The 21,259-nt window shown below is 42.8% G+C and overlaps 1 long non-coding RNA gene across 2 annotated transcripts; it reads left to right on the forward strand.

Annotated features, from left to right (window-relative positions):
* Positions 1 to 390: 390 nt before the first annotated feature.
* LOC149119726 (uncharacterized) lies at positions 391 to 12,786 on the forward strand. 2 transcript variants are annotated; one of them, XR_016227713.1, is made up of 4 exons: positions 391 to 729; positions 11,107 to 11,212; positions 11,493 to 11,699; positions 12,187 to 12,786. It is a non-coding gene; the product is annotated as an uncharacterized LOC149119726 (long non-coding RNA). The 2 variants fall into 2 exon arrangements; XR_016227712.1 differs by lacking the exon at positions 11,493 to 11,699 and having other exon boundaries at positions 407 to 729.
* The last annotated feature ends 8,473 nt before the right edge of the window (positions 12,787 to 21,259 follow it).

Consider the following 21,259-nt stretch of genomic DNA (forward strand, 5'->3'; position numbering starts at 1 on the left):
CTTCCCCTCAATACAATGTTTTCATGGAGCTTAGACTTGAGAATGTGCCGCCAACAGGGCTCCCATTTACAGTTTAAAAATGTCCTTTCATAACTGTTGGAAAGGAGGTTTGTATACATAGAGAGCATCTAGGATTTGCCCATTTCTGTAAAAAAAAAAAAAATCCTTCCTGACTGTAAATTCTGTGCTCTGTAAATAATATTTGGGTCCAAGAAGACCAACAACTCCCAGTTTCCTACCCCACTGCCTGTCGTGCTTTTGAAGCCGACGGCAAGCAGCGGGGGGAAAGGGCATGTGTGAGCGAGGAGATGACAAATGGACCCAAAGACACATATTTATTGAGCAAACAAGCTCATCATCTTCTACATTTGAAAACTCACATGAGCACATACAAGTGCAGGCTTCATAGGGGGGAAAAATGCCCAGCACTCCCCTTAATTGCGGGAACATTCCATCCAGATGCACAGAGCAGCACACCTGTGAGTGTGCAAACAAAGTCTCAGCTGTTAAAGCTGAGGGGCTGCGAAGCAAAGCAACCGTTGGACCAGGCAGCGAGAGGAGGGTGGCAGGGCAAGCAGCTAGACGGCAGCCAGGCCCTGTCTTTGCAGGGGAATCCGAGGCCACCTTGCCACTTTCACCCTGTCGTGCCTGGAACACGCACAATCCGCCAGGCCCTGCAGTTAAGGCCGCCATGAGCCTCACCCCATGGCGACGTCACAGCTTTCGGAGGTAGGCGCTGTTATTATCGTCAGGTGAATCGCAGGCAGCTGAGGCCTGCAGGGTTTCGATGCCTTGCCCAGGCAGGGTTCCACCCTGGTCGGGGACCAGGATGACACAGAAGCCGGAAATCTCTCCCATGAAGCCTCGCCTTGGGGATCCTGTTAGGCCACAGATGCTCCAGGGCGGGGTAGCTCTCCGCAGAGCCCAGGACATGGCCGAGGGGGAGGGGTGGCGCCAGCAAGATGCCTCCCGGTTTCCCTTTATCTCTCCCTTCATTCCCGGGCAATGTCGGCTGGCCTCTGCCACGCATGTTCAGGTTATTTATGAGGGCTGCTAGGTTTCAATGAGGCAGGAGGGGAGGGGGGTGGGGCTGAAGCTCGACCTTGTTCTTTCCTTCTCCCTTCTTAACCTCCCAGCTATAAAAAAAGGGGGCACGTTTCAAGCAGAATAAAGCAACTGTCAACATTTTTCTTGTTTTTATGAACTGGGACACTGCATAAAAAACTCTGGCTGGCCCTAGAAAAGCCCAATTTTATAAGGTTCTGGTGTGTGTTTTTTCCTGGAGTGCTTTGATAAGGTTCATATAGGAAAAGTCTGCAAATAGGAAAGTTCTATATAGCTGACTTTGGTCAATTTTCTTTGACTATGATTTGCTTAGGCACCCCTAGCTCTAGCTGTTTTTTTTTTGTTTTAAATATTTATTTATTTGAAAGGCAGAGTTATATACAGAGAGAGTCAGAGAGAAAGAGAGGGCTTCCATCTGCTGGTTCACTCCCCAGTTGGCCGCAACGGCCGGAGCTGCACCGATCTGAAGCCAGGAGCCAGGAGCTTCTTCTGGTTCTCCCAAGTGGGTGCAGGGCCCCAAGGACTTGGGCCATTTTCTACTGCTTTCCCAGGCCATAGCAGAGAGCTGGACTGGAAGTGGAGTAGCCAGGACTTGAACCGGTGTCCATATGGGATGCCAGCACTACAGGCAGAGGCCTTACCCACTAGGCAACACTGCCGGCCTCAGCTCCAGCTGTTTTGATAAAAGCCACTCTCACCTTAATACTTGGTAATATTTGTATATTGCACACTTTTTACATTTTTATTTTATTTTTCTAAGATTATTTATTTTTGAAAAGCAGAGTTAGAGAGAGAGAAAGATCTTCCGTCTGCTGGTTCACTCCCCAAGTGGCCACAACGGCCAGGACAGAGCCAGGCTGAAGGCAAGAACCAGGAGCTTTAACTGGGTCTCTCACATGGGTGCAAGAGGCCAAAGATTTGGGCCATCTGCTGCTGCTTTTCCAAGGCATCAGCAGGGAGCTGGATGGGAAGTAAAGCAGCTGGGACCTGAACTGGCGCCCATATGGGATGGCAGCATCACAGGGAGCAGTTCTACCAGCTATGCCACGATGCTGGCCCCTATATTTTGAATTTAAATCATTTTTAATTGTCCATGTTTATGGAATCTAGTATGATAATTCCACACATGTATACAATGTGTAGTGGTCAAACCAGGGTAATTAGCATTCCATTTCCTTAAACATTTATCTCTGGGTTGGGAACTTTCAAACTCCTTGCTTCTGGTTCCTTATGAAATATATAATAAATTGTTGTAAACCCGAGACACCAACAGGCACCCAAGTACAGTTACATAGGAGGGTCAAGTACAAGGGCACATTTGTTTTCCTAGGTGCCCTCTCCTGCTCTGTGTGTACTGGAGTTAGCACCTCCTTGCAGTGGAGACCACAGTGATTTCAGGAACCTGTGGTCTTAGGGATTGCAAATGGCTGGCGGCTAAGGGGCCAGCCCTGGGGAATAGAGAGCATGCGCAGGACAGCCGTGAGAGAAGGACGTCGTGAATAAAAGTGGCAGACCAGAGCAGGACTGTCAAGGCAAGAGGGGGCCTAGGGAATGTTTCAGGCTGGAGGAAGTCAGGAGAAGAAACTTGGGAGGAGGGATTAATTCAATCAAGAGCAAAGAAGAGCAGCTGGGGGGGAAAGTTGACTTAGTTGGGGGCCCAGGGAGAAAAGCTAATTCCAGAAACCCAGGGCGTGGGAACAAGGGAGGATTGAGCAATAGCTCCGGTGTCAGGTGGCTGTGAGGAGAGCAGTGTTCACTAACTTGGGGATTGAATGTGGAACTCAGCCAGGAAGGACCTCGTTTCCCTTAAAGGACTGGGGTGAGGAGGTGAAGGAGCCTACGTGGCCTGGGGCTGAATCACGGTGTATTAAGAAAAGAAAAAGCAAGCTTATGTGCGAGGGGCTCACCAGGTTGGACTTGTCCCTGAAATATACCGGCTTGTAGCTTGTGCGTTCACACACACATACACGACTGCATTTCTCCCATGGGAAGAGTCTGTGCTTCCTGACTGGTTGGCCTGGAGGGCTCTGATGTGAGGCCAGGGAATGGGAAGCCAACTCTTAGCATGAGGGCCCTAAGGTCAGGGTTGAAAGTGGAATCTCTCCTCTCTCTCTCTCTCTCTTTTTTTTTTCTCTCACAGCTCACATTTTCCCTTGGGAGAATTAAACACACGTGATGGCAGCCATAATTTTTGACATACACCAGTCATTATTTATCTTGCCTGGGTAATAGCACTCTTACCTAGCAAATGGTTCCACTGACCCCAGGGCTGTACTGGGTGAGGTCAAGGTATCCTTAGTAGGTGAAAAGAAACCCCCTAAACAATGGACACACAAGTGCTCACGCCCACATTTTATATTTTTTAACTTGATGTGTTTTTTTCCCCTTCTCATTCTCTCTTTTTTAAATCAATATATAGAGAACAGATTTCATGTAGTTCATAGGTACTGTTCTAAGAAGATAACCATACTTCCCTTCCTCCCTAAATCCCCCTTCCTCCTCTTTTTCTTCTTTTCATTATTTTTTGCAAAGACACAATGTTAATCTACTCTATAATCACAGGCTTAGTTCATTACTAACCATAATATTCAACAAGTAAAAAGTAGGAAGACCATGGTTCCACAGGAGTATAAGCAAGGGCTAAAAACAAAAACCATATATCAGAATGAACATTTCATTCCTATATATTGTTTATATTACATATTAACTGCCATGTATCAGAGAAAATGTATGATATTTGTCTTTTTGAGACTGGCCTATTTAAGCATAATTGTTTCCAGTTGCATTCATTTTGTTGCAAAAGATAGGATTTCATTCTTATTTTTATGGCTGAGTAGTATTCCATAGTGTATATATACCACATTTTCTTTATCGAGTCAGCAGTTGATGGATATCTGTGTTGATCCCATATCTTAGCTATTGTGAATTGAGCTGCAATAAACATGGGGTACAGACAACTTTCATATGCTGATACATTTCATTTGAGTAAATTACCAGGAGTGAGATGACTGGGTCATATGGTAGATCTATTTTCAGATTTCTGAGGAATCTCCAACTATCTTTTAAAAAAGAGATGTATTCATTTAAAAGGCAGAGTTACAGAGAGGCAGAAGCAGAGAGAGAGAGAGAAAGAGAGAGAGAGAGAGGTCTTTCATCCACTAGTTCACTCCACAAATGGCTGCAATGATTAGAGCTAGGTTGAACTGAAGCCAGGAGCCAGGAGCTTCTTCCTGGTCTCCCATGTGGGTGCAGGGGCCTAAGGACTTCGGCCATCCTCCACTGCTTGCCCAGGTACATTATCAGGGAGCTGGATTGGAAGTGGAACATTCAGGACTCTTAACTAGTGCCCATATGGGATGCCACAGTGCTGGCATCTCCTTTTCCCACTTCTTAACTGGATTGTTTGTTTTGTCATTGTTGAGTTTCTTGAGATCTTTATAGATCCTGGATACTAATCCTTTATCAGTTGCAGAGTTTGCAAATATTTCCTCCCATTCTGTTGTGGCCTATTTGCTTTGTTGAGTGTTTCCTTTGTACTGCAGAAACTTCTTAGTTTGATGTAATCCTATTTGTCTATTTTTGCTTTTACTGCCTGTGTTCATGGGGTCTTTTCTGAGAAGTCTTTGCCTGTGCCAATTTCTTGCAGATTTCCCCTGATGTTTTCCTCTAGTAATTAGATGGAATCAGCTCATAGATTTAGAGCCTTGATTCATTTTGAGTTGTTTTTTTGTATAAGGTGTAAAGTAGGGGTCTTGTTTCATAATTCTGCATATGTAGATCCAATTTTCCCAGCACTATTTGTTGAAGAGAGTGTCCTTCTCCGGGGATTGATTTTACCTATTGTGAGTCATATTGATCTTACAAGTTCTTTTTCAGCCATGGCATTGTTTCTATATACAAAAGCTATTGATTTTTGTGTGTTACAAACTCTCTTATGATTTCCAATAGTCTCTTAGTGGAGTCTTTTTGTTCCCCTATATGTAGAATCATGTCATCTGCAAACAAGGATAATATGACTCCCTCCTTTCCAATTTGTATCCTTTTGATTTCTTTTTCTTGCCTAATAGTTCCAGATGAAAATTCCAGGACTATATTGAACAGTAATGGTGAGAGTGGACATCCTTGTCTGGTTCTGGATCTTAGTGGAAATGCTTCCAACTTTTCCCCATTCAATATGATGTTGGCTGTGGGTTTGTCATATATTACCTTGTTTGTGTTGAGGAATGTCCCTTCTAGTCCCAATTTGCTTAAGGTTTTTATTAAGAAAAGATGTTGTGTTTTATCAAATGCTTTCTCTGCTTCTATTAAGATAATCATATGATTTTTGTTCTTCAATTTGTTAATGTGTTGTATGACATTTATTGATTTGTGTATGTTGAACCATCCCTACATGATAGGGATAAATCCCACTTAGTCTGGGTGAATGATCTCTCTGATGTGGTATTGGATTCAATTAGCTAGTATTTTGTGGAGGATTTTGCATCTGTGTTCATCAGGAATTTTGGTCTATAGTTCTTTTTCTCTGTTGTGTCTCTTTCTGGTTTTGGAATTAAGGTGATGTTGGCCTTATAGAAGGAGTTTGGGAGAATTACCTCCTTTTCAATTGTTTTGAATAATTTGAGAAGAATTGGAATTAGTTATTCTTTAAAGGTTTGGTGGAATTCAGCAATGAAACCATCTGGTCCTAGGCTTTGCTTTGTTGGGAGGATCATTATTACTGATTCAATTCCCATTTTGGTTATGGGTCTATCTAGGCTTCCTATGTCTTCATGATTTAATTTTGGTGGATTGTATGTGTCCAGAAATCTATCCTGGCATATAGCTGTTTGTAATTATTCTTGATGATTCTTTTTATTTCTGTGGTATCCATTGTAACATCTCTGCTTTTATATCTGATTTTATTAATTTGGATCTTCTCTCTTTTTTGGTTAGCTGGGCCATTGGTGTATCAAATTTGTTTATTTTTTTTTAAAAAAAGTCTTCATTTCACTGATATTTTGGGAGACTTCTATTTTGTTTATTCTCTAATTATTTCTTTCTTCCTTCTAATTTGGTGTTTGTTTTTGTTTTTCTCCTTGAGGTGCATTATTAGATAAGTTACTTGGTGCCTTTCCAATTTCTTGATGTAGGCACTAATTGATATAAACTTTCCTCTTAACACTGTTTTTGCTGTATCCCATATGTTTTGATATGTTGTGTTGTCATCTTCATGCGTTTCTAGGATTTTTTTTATTTCCCTCTTGATTTCTTTTATGATCCACTGTTCATTCTGGAGCATTTTATTCAGTATCCATTGTGTATGTATATTTTCTAGAGTTTCTCAAGTTAATTTCCAGTTTTGTTCCATTGTGGTCACAAAGATACATGGTGTGATTTCAATTTTTTTGAATTTGTTGAGACTTGCTTTATGGCCTAGCATATGGTCTATCTTAGAAAAAAATTCATGAACTGATGAAAAGATATTCTGCAGCTGTGGGATGAAATGTTCTGTAGATATCAATTAGGTCCATTTAGTCCATAGTATAGATTAGCTCTGTTGTTTTTGTTGTTGTTGTTGTTGATTTTCTGTCTAGTTGATTGGTCCATTGATGTCCATTCAAATGCAGCACATTCAGGGCTTGTCATTCTAAACCTCAAAGAATATACAAGGAGCCTCCAGACTCAAGGCTCAGAGGCCATTGCTTTATTGTCATTGGTCAATGTACTTGGACAGTACTTTCATTCTAGGGTATTCCTATCTATCTATTTAGTGTTTTGCAACAAATCAAAGTTTATTTTTCTTTAATGTGACAATAAGTAACTATTTAATTTGTTCTCCCTTCACTCATCCAACAAGTGTGTACTGTGAGCCTTCTAGCATTTTTTTAAAAAAATATTTATTTATTTGAAAGGCAGACTTACAGACAGAGAGAGAGGTAGAGACAGAGAGAGAGAGGTCTTCCATCCACTGGTTCACTCCCCAAAAGGCCACAAGGCCCGGGGCTGGACCAGGCCAAAGTCAGGAGCCAGGAGTTTCTTTTTAGTCACCCACGTGGGTAAAGGGACCCAAGTGCTTGGGCCATCTTCCATTGCTTCCCCAGGTGCATTAGCAGGGAGCTGGATTGGAAGTAGAACAGCCAGGACTTGAACTGGCAGCCATATGGAATGCTGGCACTGCTTTACTCACTTATATCACAGTGCCAACTCCTCTAGCTTTTTTTTTTAAAGAAATATACAATATTTTATCACTCTACTGTGCAATGGACACCAGAACTTCTTTGGCCTACCTAACTGGAACTGAATACCCATTAATCAACCTGTCCTCACCCCTACACTATGCTGAGCACAATCTTTGAATCAGCACTTTGTTAGGTACTGAGAATATACAAAAGGGAACTACAGAGAGGTTCCCACATTCAGGAAATTTACAGTCCCAAATGGAAGACAGACATTAAATAAACTCGCACATCATTATTTCACATTGAGTAGTTAATCTCAAAAACGTGCAATTGTGGCATGGATGTTTGGCCTAAGGGTTGAGATATTGGCATCCCATATCAGGGTGGCTGGATTCACAATCTCCAACTGTGGCTCCTGACTCCAGCTTCCTGCCAATGCAAATCCTGGGAGGCAGCAGTAATATCTCAAGTAATTGGGTCTCTGCCATCCACATGGGAGACCTGGATGCAGTTCCTGGCTTCCAGCTCTGGACTCAGCCCAGTCCAGGCTGTTATGGGCATTTGGGACATGAACCAGTGGGTGGGAGTTCTCTCTGTCTCTCTATCCTCTCTTCCTTTCAAACAAATAAAAAACCCATTTGTAATTGCAGTTGTAATAAATGATGCAAAAGTTAGACATAAGTGTTATGAATGTATAATGGAGGGATGTAACCTAGTCCTTTTTTAAAAGATTTATTTATTTATTTGAAAGTCAGAGTTATACAGAGAGAGAAGGAGAGTCAGAGAGAGAGAGAAGTCTTCCATCTGCTGGTTCACTTCCCAATTGGCCACAATGGCCGGAGCTGATGTGATCCGAAGCCAGGAGCCAGGAACTTCCTCTGGGCCTCCCATGCGGGTGCAAGGGCCCAAGCAATTGGGCCATCTTCTACTGCTGTCCAGGCCATAGCAGAGAGCTGGATCAGAAGTGGAGCAGCCAGGACTCGAACCAGCAACCATTGGGATGCCGGCACTGTAGGCAGCGGCTTTACCCTCTATGCCACAGCACCAGCTCTGTAACCTAGTCTTGAGGTCTGGCAAAGCTTCCCTAAAGAAGGGACATTTCCACATAAGTTGTTAGATGCAGAGCCGGGGATGCAGATGAGGAAGCGAATAAGCACATGTCAATGAAATGGCCAAGATCAGTGTTAATAGGGCTGGGGCCCAGTTTAGGGCAATCCTCTCCTTGCAGCTCTGTCGGCTTCATCTTTCTTCCTTTTTTTTCTTTTTCTTCCTTTTTTTCTTTCTTTTTTGTTATTATTTTATTTATTTGAAAGAGTTACAGAGAGAAGTAGATCCGGGGGGCGGGGCGCTTCCATTCCACTGGTTCACTCCCCAAATGACCACAAAGGCCAGAGCTGAGCTGATCCAAAGCCAGGAGCCAAGAGATTCTTCCAGATCTCCCATATGGGTACAGGGGCCCAAGGAGTTGAGCCATCTTCTACTACTTTCACAGGCCATAGCGGGGAGCTGGATTAGAAGAGGAGCAGCCAGGACTCAAATTGGCATCCATATGGGATGCCGGCACTGCAGCCTGGGGCTTTAACCCGCTGTACCACAGCGCTGGCTCCTATCTTCCTTTCTTCCCTATTATCAACCATCACTTTTTCCCTCCTATGAGAACACATTCTTTGCAAATGAGTCAATAGGGGCAGGACTCTCAAAGGCACAAAAATATTGTCACCTTGTAATTTGTGAAGGTGTGTGTGTTTAAGTGTGTGTACATTGTAAAGTGTGGCATGATAATGATTATTAGAATTAATAATAGATGAATCATTTATTAAAATGATGAAATAATTAAGAAATATTCCCTTGAGCAGCCATTTGGCACAACAGTTGAGATGCCACCTGGGACACTTACATCCCATATCAAAGTGCTTGGGTTCAAGTCCTGACTCTGACCCTGATTTTGTACCCTGGGAAGCAGCAGGTGATGGCTCAAGTATTTGGGTTCCTGCCATGCATGGGAGATCCAGATAGGGTGGTTCTAGACTCCTGGCTTCAATCTGGCCCAGCCCTAGCTATTATGAGTATTTGGGGAGTGAACCAGAGGATGGAAGACCTCTCTCTGCCTGTCCATCTCTTTCTCTCTCTCTGCCTTTCAAATACAAAAAAAGAAATATTACCTAAGATATTGCTACTTCTTGATGGCCCAAGTGCTTAGGCCCTGCACCCTTGTGAGAGACCCAGAAGAAGCTCCTGGCTCCTGGCTTTGTCCTGGCTCAAACCTGGCTATTGAGGCTGTATGGGGAGGGAACCAGTCATTGGAAAAGCTTTTTCTCTGTCTTTCCTTCTCTCTCTCTCTCTCTCTAAATCTGCCTTTCAAATAAATAAGTAAATCTTTTTTAAAAAAAGTAGATATTGTCCACTTCTTATACAATGCCACAGGATGAAATCACCTGAGCTGCTGCTCTTTTCCAATTTGTCATCTGAAGTCTAAAGAATTGACAGTGTCCCCAATAGTGGAGGGGTGAGGGGTGGAGATCTTTGTGCAGTTTTGCCACTCAATACCCTTGCAGTCCAGCCAAATTGTTGTCTATTCCTAAAAAGATTATTTTATTTGAAAGGCAGAGTTACAGAGAGGCATAGGGGCACGCGCGCACGCGTGCGTGAGAAGTCTTCCATCTGCTGGTTCACTCTCTGGATGGCCTCAGTGGCTGGAGCTGTGCCCATCCGAAACCAGGATCCAGGAGCTTCTTCTGGGTCTCCCACATGGGTGTAGGGACCCATGGACTTGGGCCATCTTCTGCTTTCCCAGACTGTAAGCAGAGAGCTGGATTGGAAGTGGAGTAGCCAGGACTCGAACTGGCGCCCATATGGGATGCCGGCACCACAGGTGGCAGTTTTACCCGATATACCACAGAGCCGGCCCCATATTCCTTTTTTACTGGACCACAGTTTAACTATTCACCTGTCAAAGGACATTTTGGTTGTTTCTCGTTTTTCACTATTACAACTGAAATTGCTACATTCATGTACAAGATTTTGTGGGGACATATGTTTTAATTTCTCCGCCGGGATAAATGCCCAGGAGTGTGATTGCTGGATCCTATGATAATTGCTTGTTTAGTTTTGTAAGAAACTGCCAAACTCTTTTCCAGAGTTTTGGGAGCATTTCACATTCCCACCAGCAATATCTGAGAGATCCAATCTCTCCACGTTCTTGCCAGCATTTGGTATTGTCAGCATTATTTTTTAAATTATGGCTATTCTTGCCATTGTAATCCATAAACTGTACTTTGGAAATTTATATCTACTAAATAAAAGTTAAAAAAAATTATGGCTATTCTGGTAGGTATATAGTGATATCTCATTGTGATCTTAATTGACGTTTCCCTAATGGTTAATGATGACCAATGATGAGCCGGCGCCGTGGCTCAATAGGCTAATCCTCCACCTTGCGGCGCCGGCACACCGGGTTCTAGTCCCGGTTGGGGCGCCGGATTCTGTCCCGGTTGCCCCTCTTCCAGGCCAGCTCTCTGCTATGGCCAGGGAGTGCAGTGGAGGATGGCCCAGGTGCTTGGGCCCTGCACCCCATGGGAGACCAGGAAAAGCACCTGGCTCCTGGCTCCTGCCAGGATCAGCGCGGTGCGCCGGCTGCAGCGGCGGCCATTGGAGGGTGAACCAACGGCAAAAGGAAGACCTTTCTCTCTCTGTCTCTCTCTCTCACTGTCCACTCTGCCTGTCAAAAAAAAAAAAAAAAAAAATGATGACCAATGTTTTTACCATCCATGCTTTCTCCTTGTTGAAACATATCTTCCTGCCTTTTGCCCATTTTCTAATTGGATTTTTTTATTGCTGAATTTTTAAAAGTTCTTCATATATTCTTTTTTTTTTTTTTTGACAGGCAGAGTGGACAGTGAGAGAGAGAGACAGAGAGAAAGGTCTTCCTTTGCCGTTGATTCACCCTCCAATGGCCGCCGCGACCGTGCTGATCCGATGGCAGGAGCCAGGTACTTATCCTGGTCTCCCATGGGGTGCAGGGCCCAAGCACTTGGGCCATCCTCCACTGCACTCCCTGGCCACAGCAGAGAGCTGACCTGGAAGAGGGGCAACTGGGAAAGAATCTGGCGCCCCAACCGGGACTAGAACCCGGTGTGCCGGTGCCGCAAGGCGGAGGATTAGCCTAGTGAGCCGCGGCGCCAGCCATATATTCTTAAGTATGAGTTACTTGTCTGATGTGTGGCTTGCAAATATTTTCTGCCATTTTATACTTTTTCATCCTCTTAACAGAGTCTTCCACAAAGCAAATGTTGCACCTTTATCAGGTCCAGTTTATTGATTGTTCCTTCTATGGATTGTGCTTTTGGTATCAAGTCCAAGAACTGGGACCAGCATTGTGGTGCAGTGAATTATGCTGCTGTTTGGGATGCCTTCCTTTCCTATCAAGTGCTGGTTTGAGTCTTGGTTACTCTGTTTTTGATCCAGCTTCCTGCTAAGGTGCGTGAGAAGCAGAAGGTTACGGTGCAAGTACTAGAGTTCCTGCCATCTACCTGGGAGACCCAGATGGGGTTCCTGCTTCCTGGCTTCAACCTGGCCCCCCCTGGCTGCTGTGGGCATTTGGGAGTGAAACAGTGGATTGAAGATTTTCTATCTGTCTCTGTCTCTCCCTCACTCTTGATCACTCTGCCTTTAAAAAAAATTAAATTTTGAAAAAAAAAAAACTCGGAGAACTTTTTGCCTAAGTTATAGATCCTGAAGATTTTCTCCTGTGTTTTTTTTTTTTAGATTCATTTATTTACACAGAGATTACAGTTACACAGAGATAGAAGGTGAGGCGGGGTGGGGGGTCTTCCATCCGCTGGTTCACTCCCCAAATGACTACAATGGCTGGAATTTTCCCCCGAAGCCAGAAGCCAGTTCTTCTGGGTCTCCCACATGGGTGTAGGGTCCCAAGGACTTAGGCCATCTTCTACTGCTTTTCTAGGCCATAGAAGATAGCTGGAGTGGAAGTGGAGCAGCTGGGACTTGAACTGGTGCTCATATGGGATGTCGGCACCTCAGGCAGCGGCCTTACCTGCTACGCCACAGCACCAGCCCCTCCTGTTTGTTTATAACAGTTTTATAATTTTTACACTTAAGTCTGTGATTCATTTTCAATTAGTTTTTGTATAAAGTGTGAGACTTAGGTTGAGGTTTGTGATGCTTAATTTTATGTGTCAACTTGACTAGGCCACAGTACAGATATTTGGTGAAACACGTATGGATGGTGTTGTGAAGGTATGTTTTTAGACAGTTTTAACATTTAAATTGTTAGACTCTGAATAAAGCAGATAACATTCTATAATGTGGGTGGCCCTCAGCCAATTTGTTGAAGACCTTAAGTGAAATGCTAACCTCCCTTAAGGAAGAGGGAATTGTGCCAACAGACTGCCTTTGGTTTCAAACTACAATATCAACTCTTCCCTGGGTCTCTAGCCTACTGACCTACCTTACAGATTTTGGATTTTAAAGCTTGCCCAAGCCCATGAACCAATTCCTTAAAATCAATCAAGTCATTCATATCTGTCTAAATACACACACACACACACACCCTGATGATTCTGTTTCTTTGAAAAATCCTGACTGTTACAAGGTGCTCCCCACCTCCGTGTGAATGAGCACATTTTCCATCACCATTTGTTAAAAGACTTTGTTTCATCTACTGAGTTGCATTTGTACCTTTGAAAAAATTAGTTAGCTGTATTTAGGTGGGTCTATTTCTGGGTTCTGTTCTATTGATAAGTCCATCCTTCTGTCAATACCATACAGTCTTTTTTTTTTTTTTTAAGATTTTTTAAAAATTTATTTATTTGAGAGGTAGAGTTATATACAATGAGAGAGAGAAAGGTCTTCCTTCTGTTGGTTCACCCCCCAAATGGCCACTATGGCTGGAACTACACCGATTTGGAGCCAGGAGCCAGGTGCTTCCTCCTGGTCTCCCACGCGGGTGTAGGAGCCCAAGCACTTGGGCCATCCTCCACTGCCCTCCCGGGCCACAGCAGAGAGCTGGACTGGAAAAGGAGCAGCTGGGACTAGAACCTGGTGCCCATATTGGATACCGGCGCCTCAGGCAGAGGATTAGCCAAGTGAGCCACGGCACCAGCCCCATCCATACAGTCTTTTTTTTTTTTTTTTTACTTTTTTAAAAAAATTTTTTGACAGGCAGAGTGGACAGTGAGAGAGAGAGACAGAGAGAAAGGTCTTCCTTTGCCGTTGGTTTACCCTCCAATGGCTGCTGCGGCCGGTGCACTGCGGCCGGCGCATTGCGCTGATCCGAAACCAGGAACCAGGTGCTTTTCTTGGTCTCCCATGCTGGTGCAGGGCCCAAGGACTTGGGCCGTCCTCCACTGCACTCCTGGGCCATAGCAGAGAGCTGGCCTGGAAGAGGGGCAACTGGGACAGAATCCGGCGCCCTGACTGGACTAGAACCCGGTGTGCCAGCGTCGCAGGCAGAGGATTAGCCTATTAAGTATGGTGCCAGCCCATACAGTCTTAATTACTATACATAGAGTCAACGGATTCCTCCTATTTTATCCTTCTTTTTCCAAAATGGTTTAACTATTCTAGTTCCTTTGAAATTTTTTTTCTAAATTTTGGATAAAATTTTACAAAAGTCTTGCTGGGATTTTGATAGAAATTACGTTAAACCTGTTTACAAATTCATGGAGAATTGACATCTTTACTGAGCCTTCAAATCCATGAACATGGTATGCTTCTCTATTCATTTAGTTTATCTTTGATTTCTTTCATTTTCAGTTTGTGGTTTTCAACATGCAAATCTTATGCATGTTTTGTTAGATGTATACCTAAGGAGTTTTTTTTTTGAGCAACTATAAATGGTACTATGTTTTAAATTTTGGAGTGTATGTGTTCATTGTTAGTATATAGAAATATGGTTGAATCACAAGTGTTTATCTTGTATCCTGTGACCTTGCTAAATTCATTTATTAGTTGTAGTTTTAAAAATAGTCTCCTTCAGATTCCCTATATAGACTAACATGTCATCTGAAAATTGAGCTAACACTATTTCTTCCTTTCTAATCTATATGCTTTTTGTATCTTTTTTGGCTTTCTTGTATTGGCTAGGACTTCCAGTGCTGTAGTGAATGATATAAGTGAAAATCAACATTCTTTCCTTCTTTCTGATCTTAGGGTGAAAGCATTCCATTTTATTTTTAAGGCAAGCTTATATAATTTTCTTTATTAGAGCCTAGATAACACCATAAACTCTGCATGGATGGCATGGGGTGATATTAAGCTGTTTAAGGCATGGTTAATGCACATGAGAGTGTGTACCCTGATAAGAACTGTGCTTCACAGGAATCATGTTGGGAATTTGGTTTTAGGCTGGTGAAACATGTAATTGAAGGGGGGAAGAGCTTATACATAGAGAGAGAAACATTGGTTTGATCATCCTGGTCAGTCCAGAGGTTCTCGATGGAATATTTTTCCACCCAGTAAATTCACCCTATGTATCACAACCAATCCATTCCACCATCCTAGAACATACAGGGGCGTTGTGTGATGATGGGACCACAGTAGATAAAAGAAACCCAGTCTTCTAATCTTTCTACTTTCTGATGTTTCTGCTTATAGAAAACATTCAAAAATTCTGTGAAAGCGTTCTTAGGTGTCTAAATTTAACTGAAAAGTGATCCCTGTTAAATATAAGAGTGGGAATAAGAGAGGGAAGATATGTACAGTTTGGGACATGCTCAATCAGAATTATCCCTAATGGTAGAGTTAGAAACGTGCCAGGGGATTCCAATTCAGTCCCATCAAGGTGGCATGTACCAATGCCATCTCACTAGTCCAAGTGATCAGTTTCAGTTCACAATTGATCATAATGATAGGATTAAGAGCCAAAGGGATCACATAAACAAGACTAGTGTCTGCTAATACTAACTGATAGAATTAAAAAGGAGAGAACAATCCAACATGGGAAGCGGGATACACAGCAGACTCATAGAATGGCAGATGTCCTAAACAGCACTCTGGCCTCAGAATCAGCCCTTAAGGCATTTGGATCTGGCTGAAGAGCCCATGAGAGTATTTTAGGCATGGAAAGCCAAGACACTCTGGCAAACAAACAAACAAACAAAAAACAAAACAACAACAACAACAAAAAAAAACCCTAAATGAAAATCTCTGCGAGTGAGCTCCCAGTGGAAAGAACAGGCCATCAAAGAAGGAAGTGCCTTTCTCTGAAGGGAGGAGAGAACTTCCACTTTGACTATGACCTTGTGTAAATAAGATCAGAGTTGGCGAACTCAAAAGGCTTCCATAGCCTTGGCAACTCATGACTAGAGCCTAGGGTGATTACTGACACCATAAACAAGAGTGTCAAATTGTTAAGTCAACAACAGGAGTCACTGTGCACTTACTCCCCATGTAGGATCTCTGTCCTTAATGTGTTGTCCAATGTGAATTAATGCTATAACTAGTACTCAAACAGTACTTTACACTTTGTGTTCTGTGTGGGTGCAAACTGTTGAAATCTTTACTTAATATACACTAAATTGATCTTCTGTATATAAACATAATTGAAAATGAATCTTGATATGAATGGAATGGGAGAGGGAGCAGGAGATGGGAGGGTTGCGAGTGGGAGGGAAGTTATGGGGGAGAAAAAGCCACTGTAATCCAAAAGCTGTACTTTGGAAATTTATATTTATTAAAGTTAAAAAAATTGCTGAGAAAGAATGTTGACACTGTATACACAGCTATAATTGTATATTTTTTCACTTCTATCAATTGTTACCTCACATATTTTGTTCCACAAGCAGATTTGTTTGGTGTATATACATTTTGAATTGCTGTCTTCTTGGTGGATTGACCTTTTTATCATTTTGTAATATCACTGTCTCTGGTTTTTTTATTTCTCTGAAGCCTATATTGACACCTATCGTTGCTTTTGATTAATGTTTGCATGATATATATGTGTGTGTATATGTATACGTATATGCTTACATATTCCCATCCTTTTACCTTTCTATATCATTATAGTTAATATGATTTTCTTATAGAGTGCATATGATTGGCAGAGCGGGTAAGAAAAAACGATCCAATCTCTTTTCTCATTGGTGTCTTCAGACCTTTTTGCCTTTAATATAATTATTGATATATTAAGAACTAAGTCTGCCATTTTTATTTTCTATTTATTTTTGTTCCTCTTTTTTTTTTTTTTGACAGAGTGGACAGTGAGAGAGAGAAAGAGACAGAGAGAGAAAGGTCTTCCTTTTCTGTTGGTTCACCACCCAGTGGCCACTGCGGCCGGTGTGCTGCAGCCAGCGCACCGCGCTGATCCGAAGGCAGGAGCCAGGTGCTTCTCCTGGTCTCCCATGGGGTGCAGGGCCCAAGCACTTGGGCCATCCTCCACTGCACTCCTGGGCCACAGCAGAGAGCTGGCCTGGAAGAGGGGCAACCGGGACAGAATCCGGTGCCCCAACTGGGACTAGAACCCGGTGTGCCGGCGCCGCAGGTAGAGGATTAGCCTAGTGAGGTGCGGCGCCGGCCTGTTCCTCTTTTCTTTTCCTTGTCTTCCTATGGGCACTTGAATATTTTAGGGAATATCTTGTTTATTTATCTGTAGTGGTTTTGAGTATACATATTTGCATAAATTTTTAGCGGTTGCTCTAGGTATTGTATTATATAAACATGACTTATCACAGTCTACTGATAGGATTTTACCAGTTCAAGTGAAATGTAGAAATCTTATCTTGGGGCCAGCTCTGTGATGTAGTGGGTTAAACCACTGCCTGTGATGCTGGCATCCCATGTGGGTGCTGATTCATGCTCTGGCTACTCCACTTCTGAACCAGCTCCCTGCTGATGTGCCTGGGAGGGCAGTGGAGGACAGCCGAGTGCTTGCTACCCATGTGGGAGATGAAGCTCCTGGCTCCTGGCTGCAGCCTGATACAGCTCCAGCTGTTGCAGCCATCTGGGGGAGTGAACCAGAGGATGGAAGAGATCTCTCTGTCTCTCGCTTTCTTTCTATAACTCTGACTTTCAAATAAATCTAAAAAAAGAAATCTTACTTTGTTAATGTCCTTTTAACTCTTCAGTTTACAATTGTGTGAAATATTTCCTCTGTGTACATTTAGAACTATATCAGTGTTACAATTTTTACTTCAATCATCCAACAAAATTTTGAAGACTCAAGAGGGAGAAATCTACTTACCCATAATTTTGCTTTTTGTGTTTTTTCTTCCTTATTAATATTCTAAGATTTCTTCTTTTTTCATTTCCATTCTGTCTCAAGAACTTCCTTTATCTAATCTTTCAGAGCCGGTCTGATACAGAGTCTCCTAATTTTCCTTCATTCTTAAAAAGAATTTTTGTGGGATATAGGATTCAGTTTTTTATACAATTACTTATGGACTACCTGGTTTTTGATGAGAAATTTGTTCTCATCCAAATCATTGTTTCTCTGAGAGTAATATCTTTTTTTCTTCTGTCTGCTTTCAATTTTTTTCTTTGTCTTAATTTTGTCAATTTTGACTATGATGTATATTATTGTGGATTTCTATGAGTTTATCCTGTTAGATATTCTCTCAGCTTTTTAATTCTTTAGATTTTATGTCGCAAAATTTGGAAAATTTTCAGTCATTAATCCTTTGAATACTTTCCAGCCTCACTCTCTTTCTCCTTTTATCCTGGGATTCCAATGACATGAATGGCGTATCTTCTGTAATAGTTCCACAGGTCTCTGAGGGTCTGTTCATTTTTTCCAGTCTGTTTTCTGAATAATTTCTGTTTTTGTATATTCAAATTCATTGATCCTTTCCTTTGTCCTCCTCACTCTTCAGTTGGGCCCATCCACTGAGATTTTCATTTCTAGATGTGTTTTTAAGTTCTAAAATTTTCACTTGGTACATTTATATATTATTGACTCACTGAGAAAGATTGCCTATTCTTTTTATTTGTTTCAATGTTCATGAAGTATTTTTTAAAAGATTTATTTATTTGAAAGGCGAAATTACAGAGAGAGAGGGAGAGATAATGAGAGGGAGGGAGGGAGGGAGGGAGGGAGAGAGAGAGAGAATATCTTCCATTTGCCGGTTCACTCTCCAAATGGTGCAGCAGCCAGGGCTGGGCCAGGCTGAAGCCAGGAGCCAGGAGCTTCATCTGAGTCTCCCACATGGGTGCAGGAGTTCAAGTACTTGGGCCATCTTCTGCTTTCCCAGGTGCATTGGCAAGGAGGTGGATTGCAAGTGGAGCAGCCAAGACTTACACCAGTGCCCATAAGGAATGCCAGCATTGCAGGTGGCAGCATTATCTGCTATGCCACAACACCATCCCCTCATGAAGTATTTTTATGATAGCTATCTCAAAATCTTTGTCATAGAATTCTATCATCTCAGTCATCTTACTGTTTGGTATATAATTGGTTGTATTTTTCATTCAGTGTAAGATCTTCCTGGTTCTTGCTGTGATGAGCAATTTTTAATTTAATACTGTTCATTTTGGGTGTTATGAAATGTTGGATATTATTTAAACCTTTTATTTTACCTTATGGTTTCCTGACATGGCTGCAGCAGAGCAAATCAGAGTTGCTGTCTTGCTTACTGCCAGACTGGGTAGAAGTTCAAGCCCACTTGGCCTTTGTTGGCACAATTGGGGTTGAGGGTCACAGTTTTTTCCCATGGTGTTTGACTACAGTAGAACAGTAATTATTTAAATGTTTCGTCTTCTGAGGGTGCCCCTTTCTGGTCCTTTGGCTTGAGAGAGCAGGCTTTTGTTGGGGCTTTTACAAATATGCTCCTTTGGATATTTTCTGAATTACTGACCTCTGTAGCAGCCAGCCTGAGCCATGTGAGACAAAAAGAGCTCAGAGAACCAACTTGCTGCCATGTCATTCTTTGGGTCTGGAGGTCCTTAGCTAGTCTGTCTTCTTTTCACTTATCTTGGTCTTCATATGTTTGTTTTATATGTAATATCCAGGGTTTTTAGTTGTACTCCATCTTCCTGGAAGCAGAAATTTCCAGTTGACTTTTAGGATCCCATACATCTGATTTTTAAAAAAATTAGATCTCATCACTTGTCCCTGAAGGTATGGCATTAAAAACCTATATTTTCACATGCTGTTTTTTTTTTTTGAGTGAGTGGACATCTTCCTAGTAGTGTGTGAGATGTTGTGGCAGAACCATAGATGAAAACATCCCCAGAGTTCTCTAGAGGCAGAGCTGGGGACAGATGCCTTGAGTCTGTAGTACTCTTGAACTAGTAAGTCTTCAGTATGTGCCCAGGGGCTAGCGTTGTGGCACAATGGGTAAGCTGCTCCTGCAGTGTCAGAATTCCATATGGGCAGGTTGAGACTTGGCTGCTCCACTTCTGATCCAGCTCCCTGCTGATGTACTAGGAAATCAGCAGAAGATGGCCCAAGTACTTGGGCCCTTCCACCCATGTGGAAGACCCGGATGGAGTTCCAGGCTCCTGGCTTTTGCCTGGCCTAGCCCTGACCAGTACAGCCATTTGGGAAGTAGACTAGCTGATAATAGATCTCTCTCTCTCTCTCTCTCTCTCTCTCTCTCTCTCTCTTTGTTTGTGTCTATAACACTACCTTCCAAATAAATACATAAATCTTTAAAAAAAAGTTTGTTCAATGGCACTGGGTGCTTAAGAGGTTATGGAGAAATATGTGGCCTTGAGTCAAAGGGTATTTAATGTGTACTTGGGATGACCATCTCAAGGCCTGACATACAGCAGAAACTGAATACATGCTTGTTGCATAATAGTTCTGCTGAACCAATGCTAATTTCTATTCAATGACAAATGCTAAACTGAACTGTGTGATAGTGACCAGAAGTGCTTTATGAAGCTAGACGAGAGACAGCAATGTGGATGAAATCCTCAAGATGGGTTTTATTAAGGAAATAGAAATTGAGTAGGATCTTTTCTGTTTACGAATTTTTATTTATTTGAGAGGCAGGAGAGAGAGAGAGAGAGAGATCTCCCCCCTCTGCTGGTTTGTTCACCAAATGCCCTCAATAGCTAGGGCTGGGTTAGGCCAAAGCTAGTGGCCAGGAACTCAACCAGGGTCTCCCACATGGGTGGCAGGGATCTACTGTCTCCAAGGGTGGCCATTAGCTGGAAGCTGGAATCACCAGCAGAGCTGGGACTCGAAGTCAGGCACTCTGATATGGGATGCAGGCATCCCAAGCAGTGTCTTAATGGCTACACCACACTCCTGACCCTGGAGGTATTTTTAGCAGGAAAAATTGACAGGACTTAATTTTTTCAATTTGTGTGTGTGTGTGTGTGTGTGAAAGAAAGCAAAAAGCCAAATAGATGTTAGTTCAGATCCTGCGTAACAAGGAGACAAATGGAATATCATGAATTAAATTTTGTAGCTACTTAGCTTGAGTGCTTAGCAAAACATCCAAGCATGAGTGCCCAGTAAAATTTGTAACATCCTGAGCTGAGGGGGAGAAAAACCCATCTTTTCATGGGAGAGTCTCCAGGTGATGTGGGAACTAGCCCCAGGTTGGTGGTCAACAAACCATGTGCTCTAATTCATGGCCCCTCCTTGGCCTTCAGTTTCATCGTGTATAAAATGAGGTGTATTGCATTTTTAAAATTCTTGATTTATTTGGTGGTGGAGACACACACACACACACACACACACACATACATACATGCCCACACACAGAGAGGGGAGACCAGAGTGGGCGAGGGGGAGACAGAGAGAGAGAGAGAGAGAGAGAGAAAGAGAGAGAAAGAGAGAGGAAGAAAGCTCCCATCTGCTAGTTCCCTTTCCAAATGCTCTCCAGCTGACGGAACTGGGCACAGGCTGAAGCTGGGACCTCAACCCAGATCTCTCGTGTGGGTGTCAGGGACCCAAGTACTTGAGCCATCCCTGATGCCTCCACCACCAGCTACACTAGGAGGAAGCTGGAGTTAGGAATGGGAGCCAGAACTCAAACCCAGGCACTCCACTGTGGGACATGGGTGTGTTAACTTCCAGGCCAAACATCTGCCCTGGTAGGTGCTTTTTAATGCGGTAACATGTGGATCAG

Source organism: Oryctolagus cuniculus, chromosome X (assembly GCF_051225735.1).
Source record: "Oryctolagus cuniculus isolate XC-2025 breed Fujian yellow rabbit chromosome X, ASM5122573v1, whole genome shotgun sequence".
Taxonomy (NCBI): Eukaryota; Metazoa; Chordata; class Mammalia; order Lagomorpha; family Leporidae; genus Oryctolagus; species Oryctolagus cuniculus.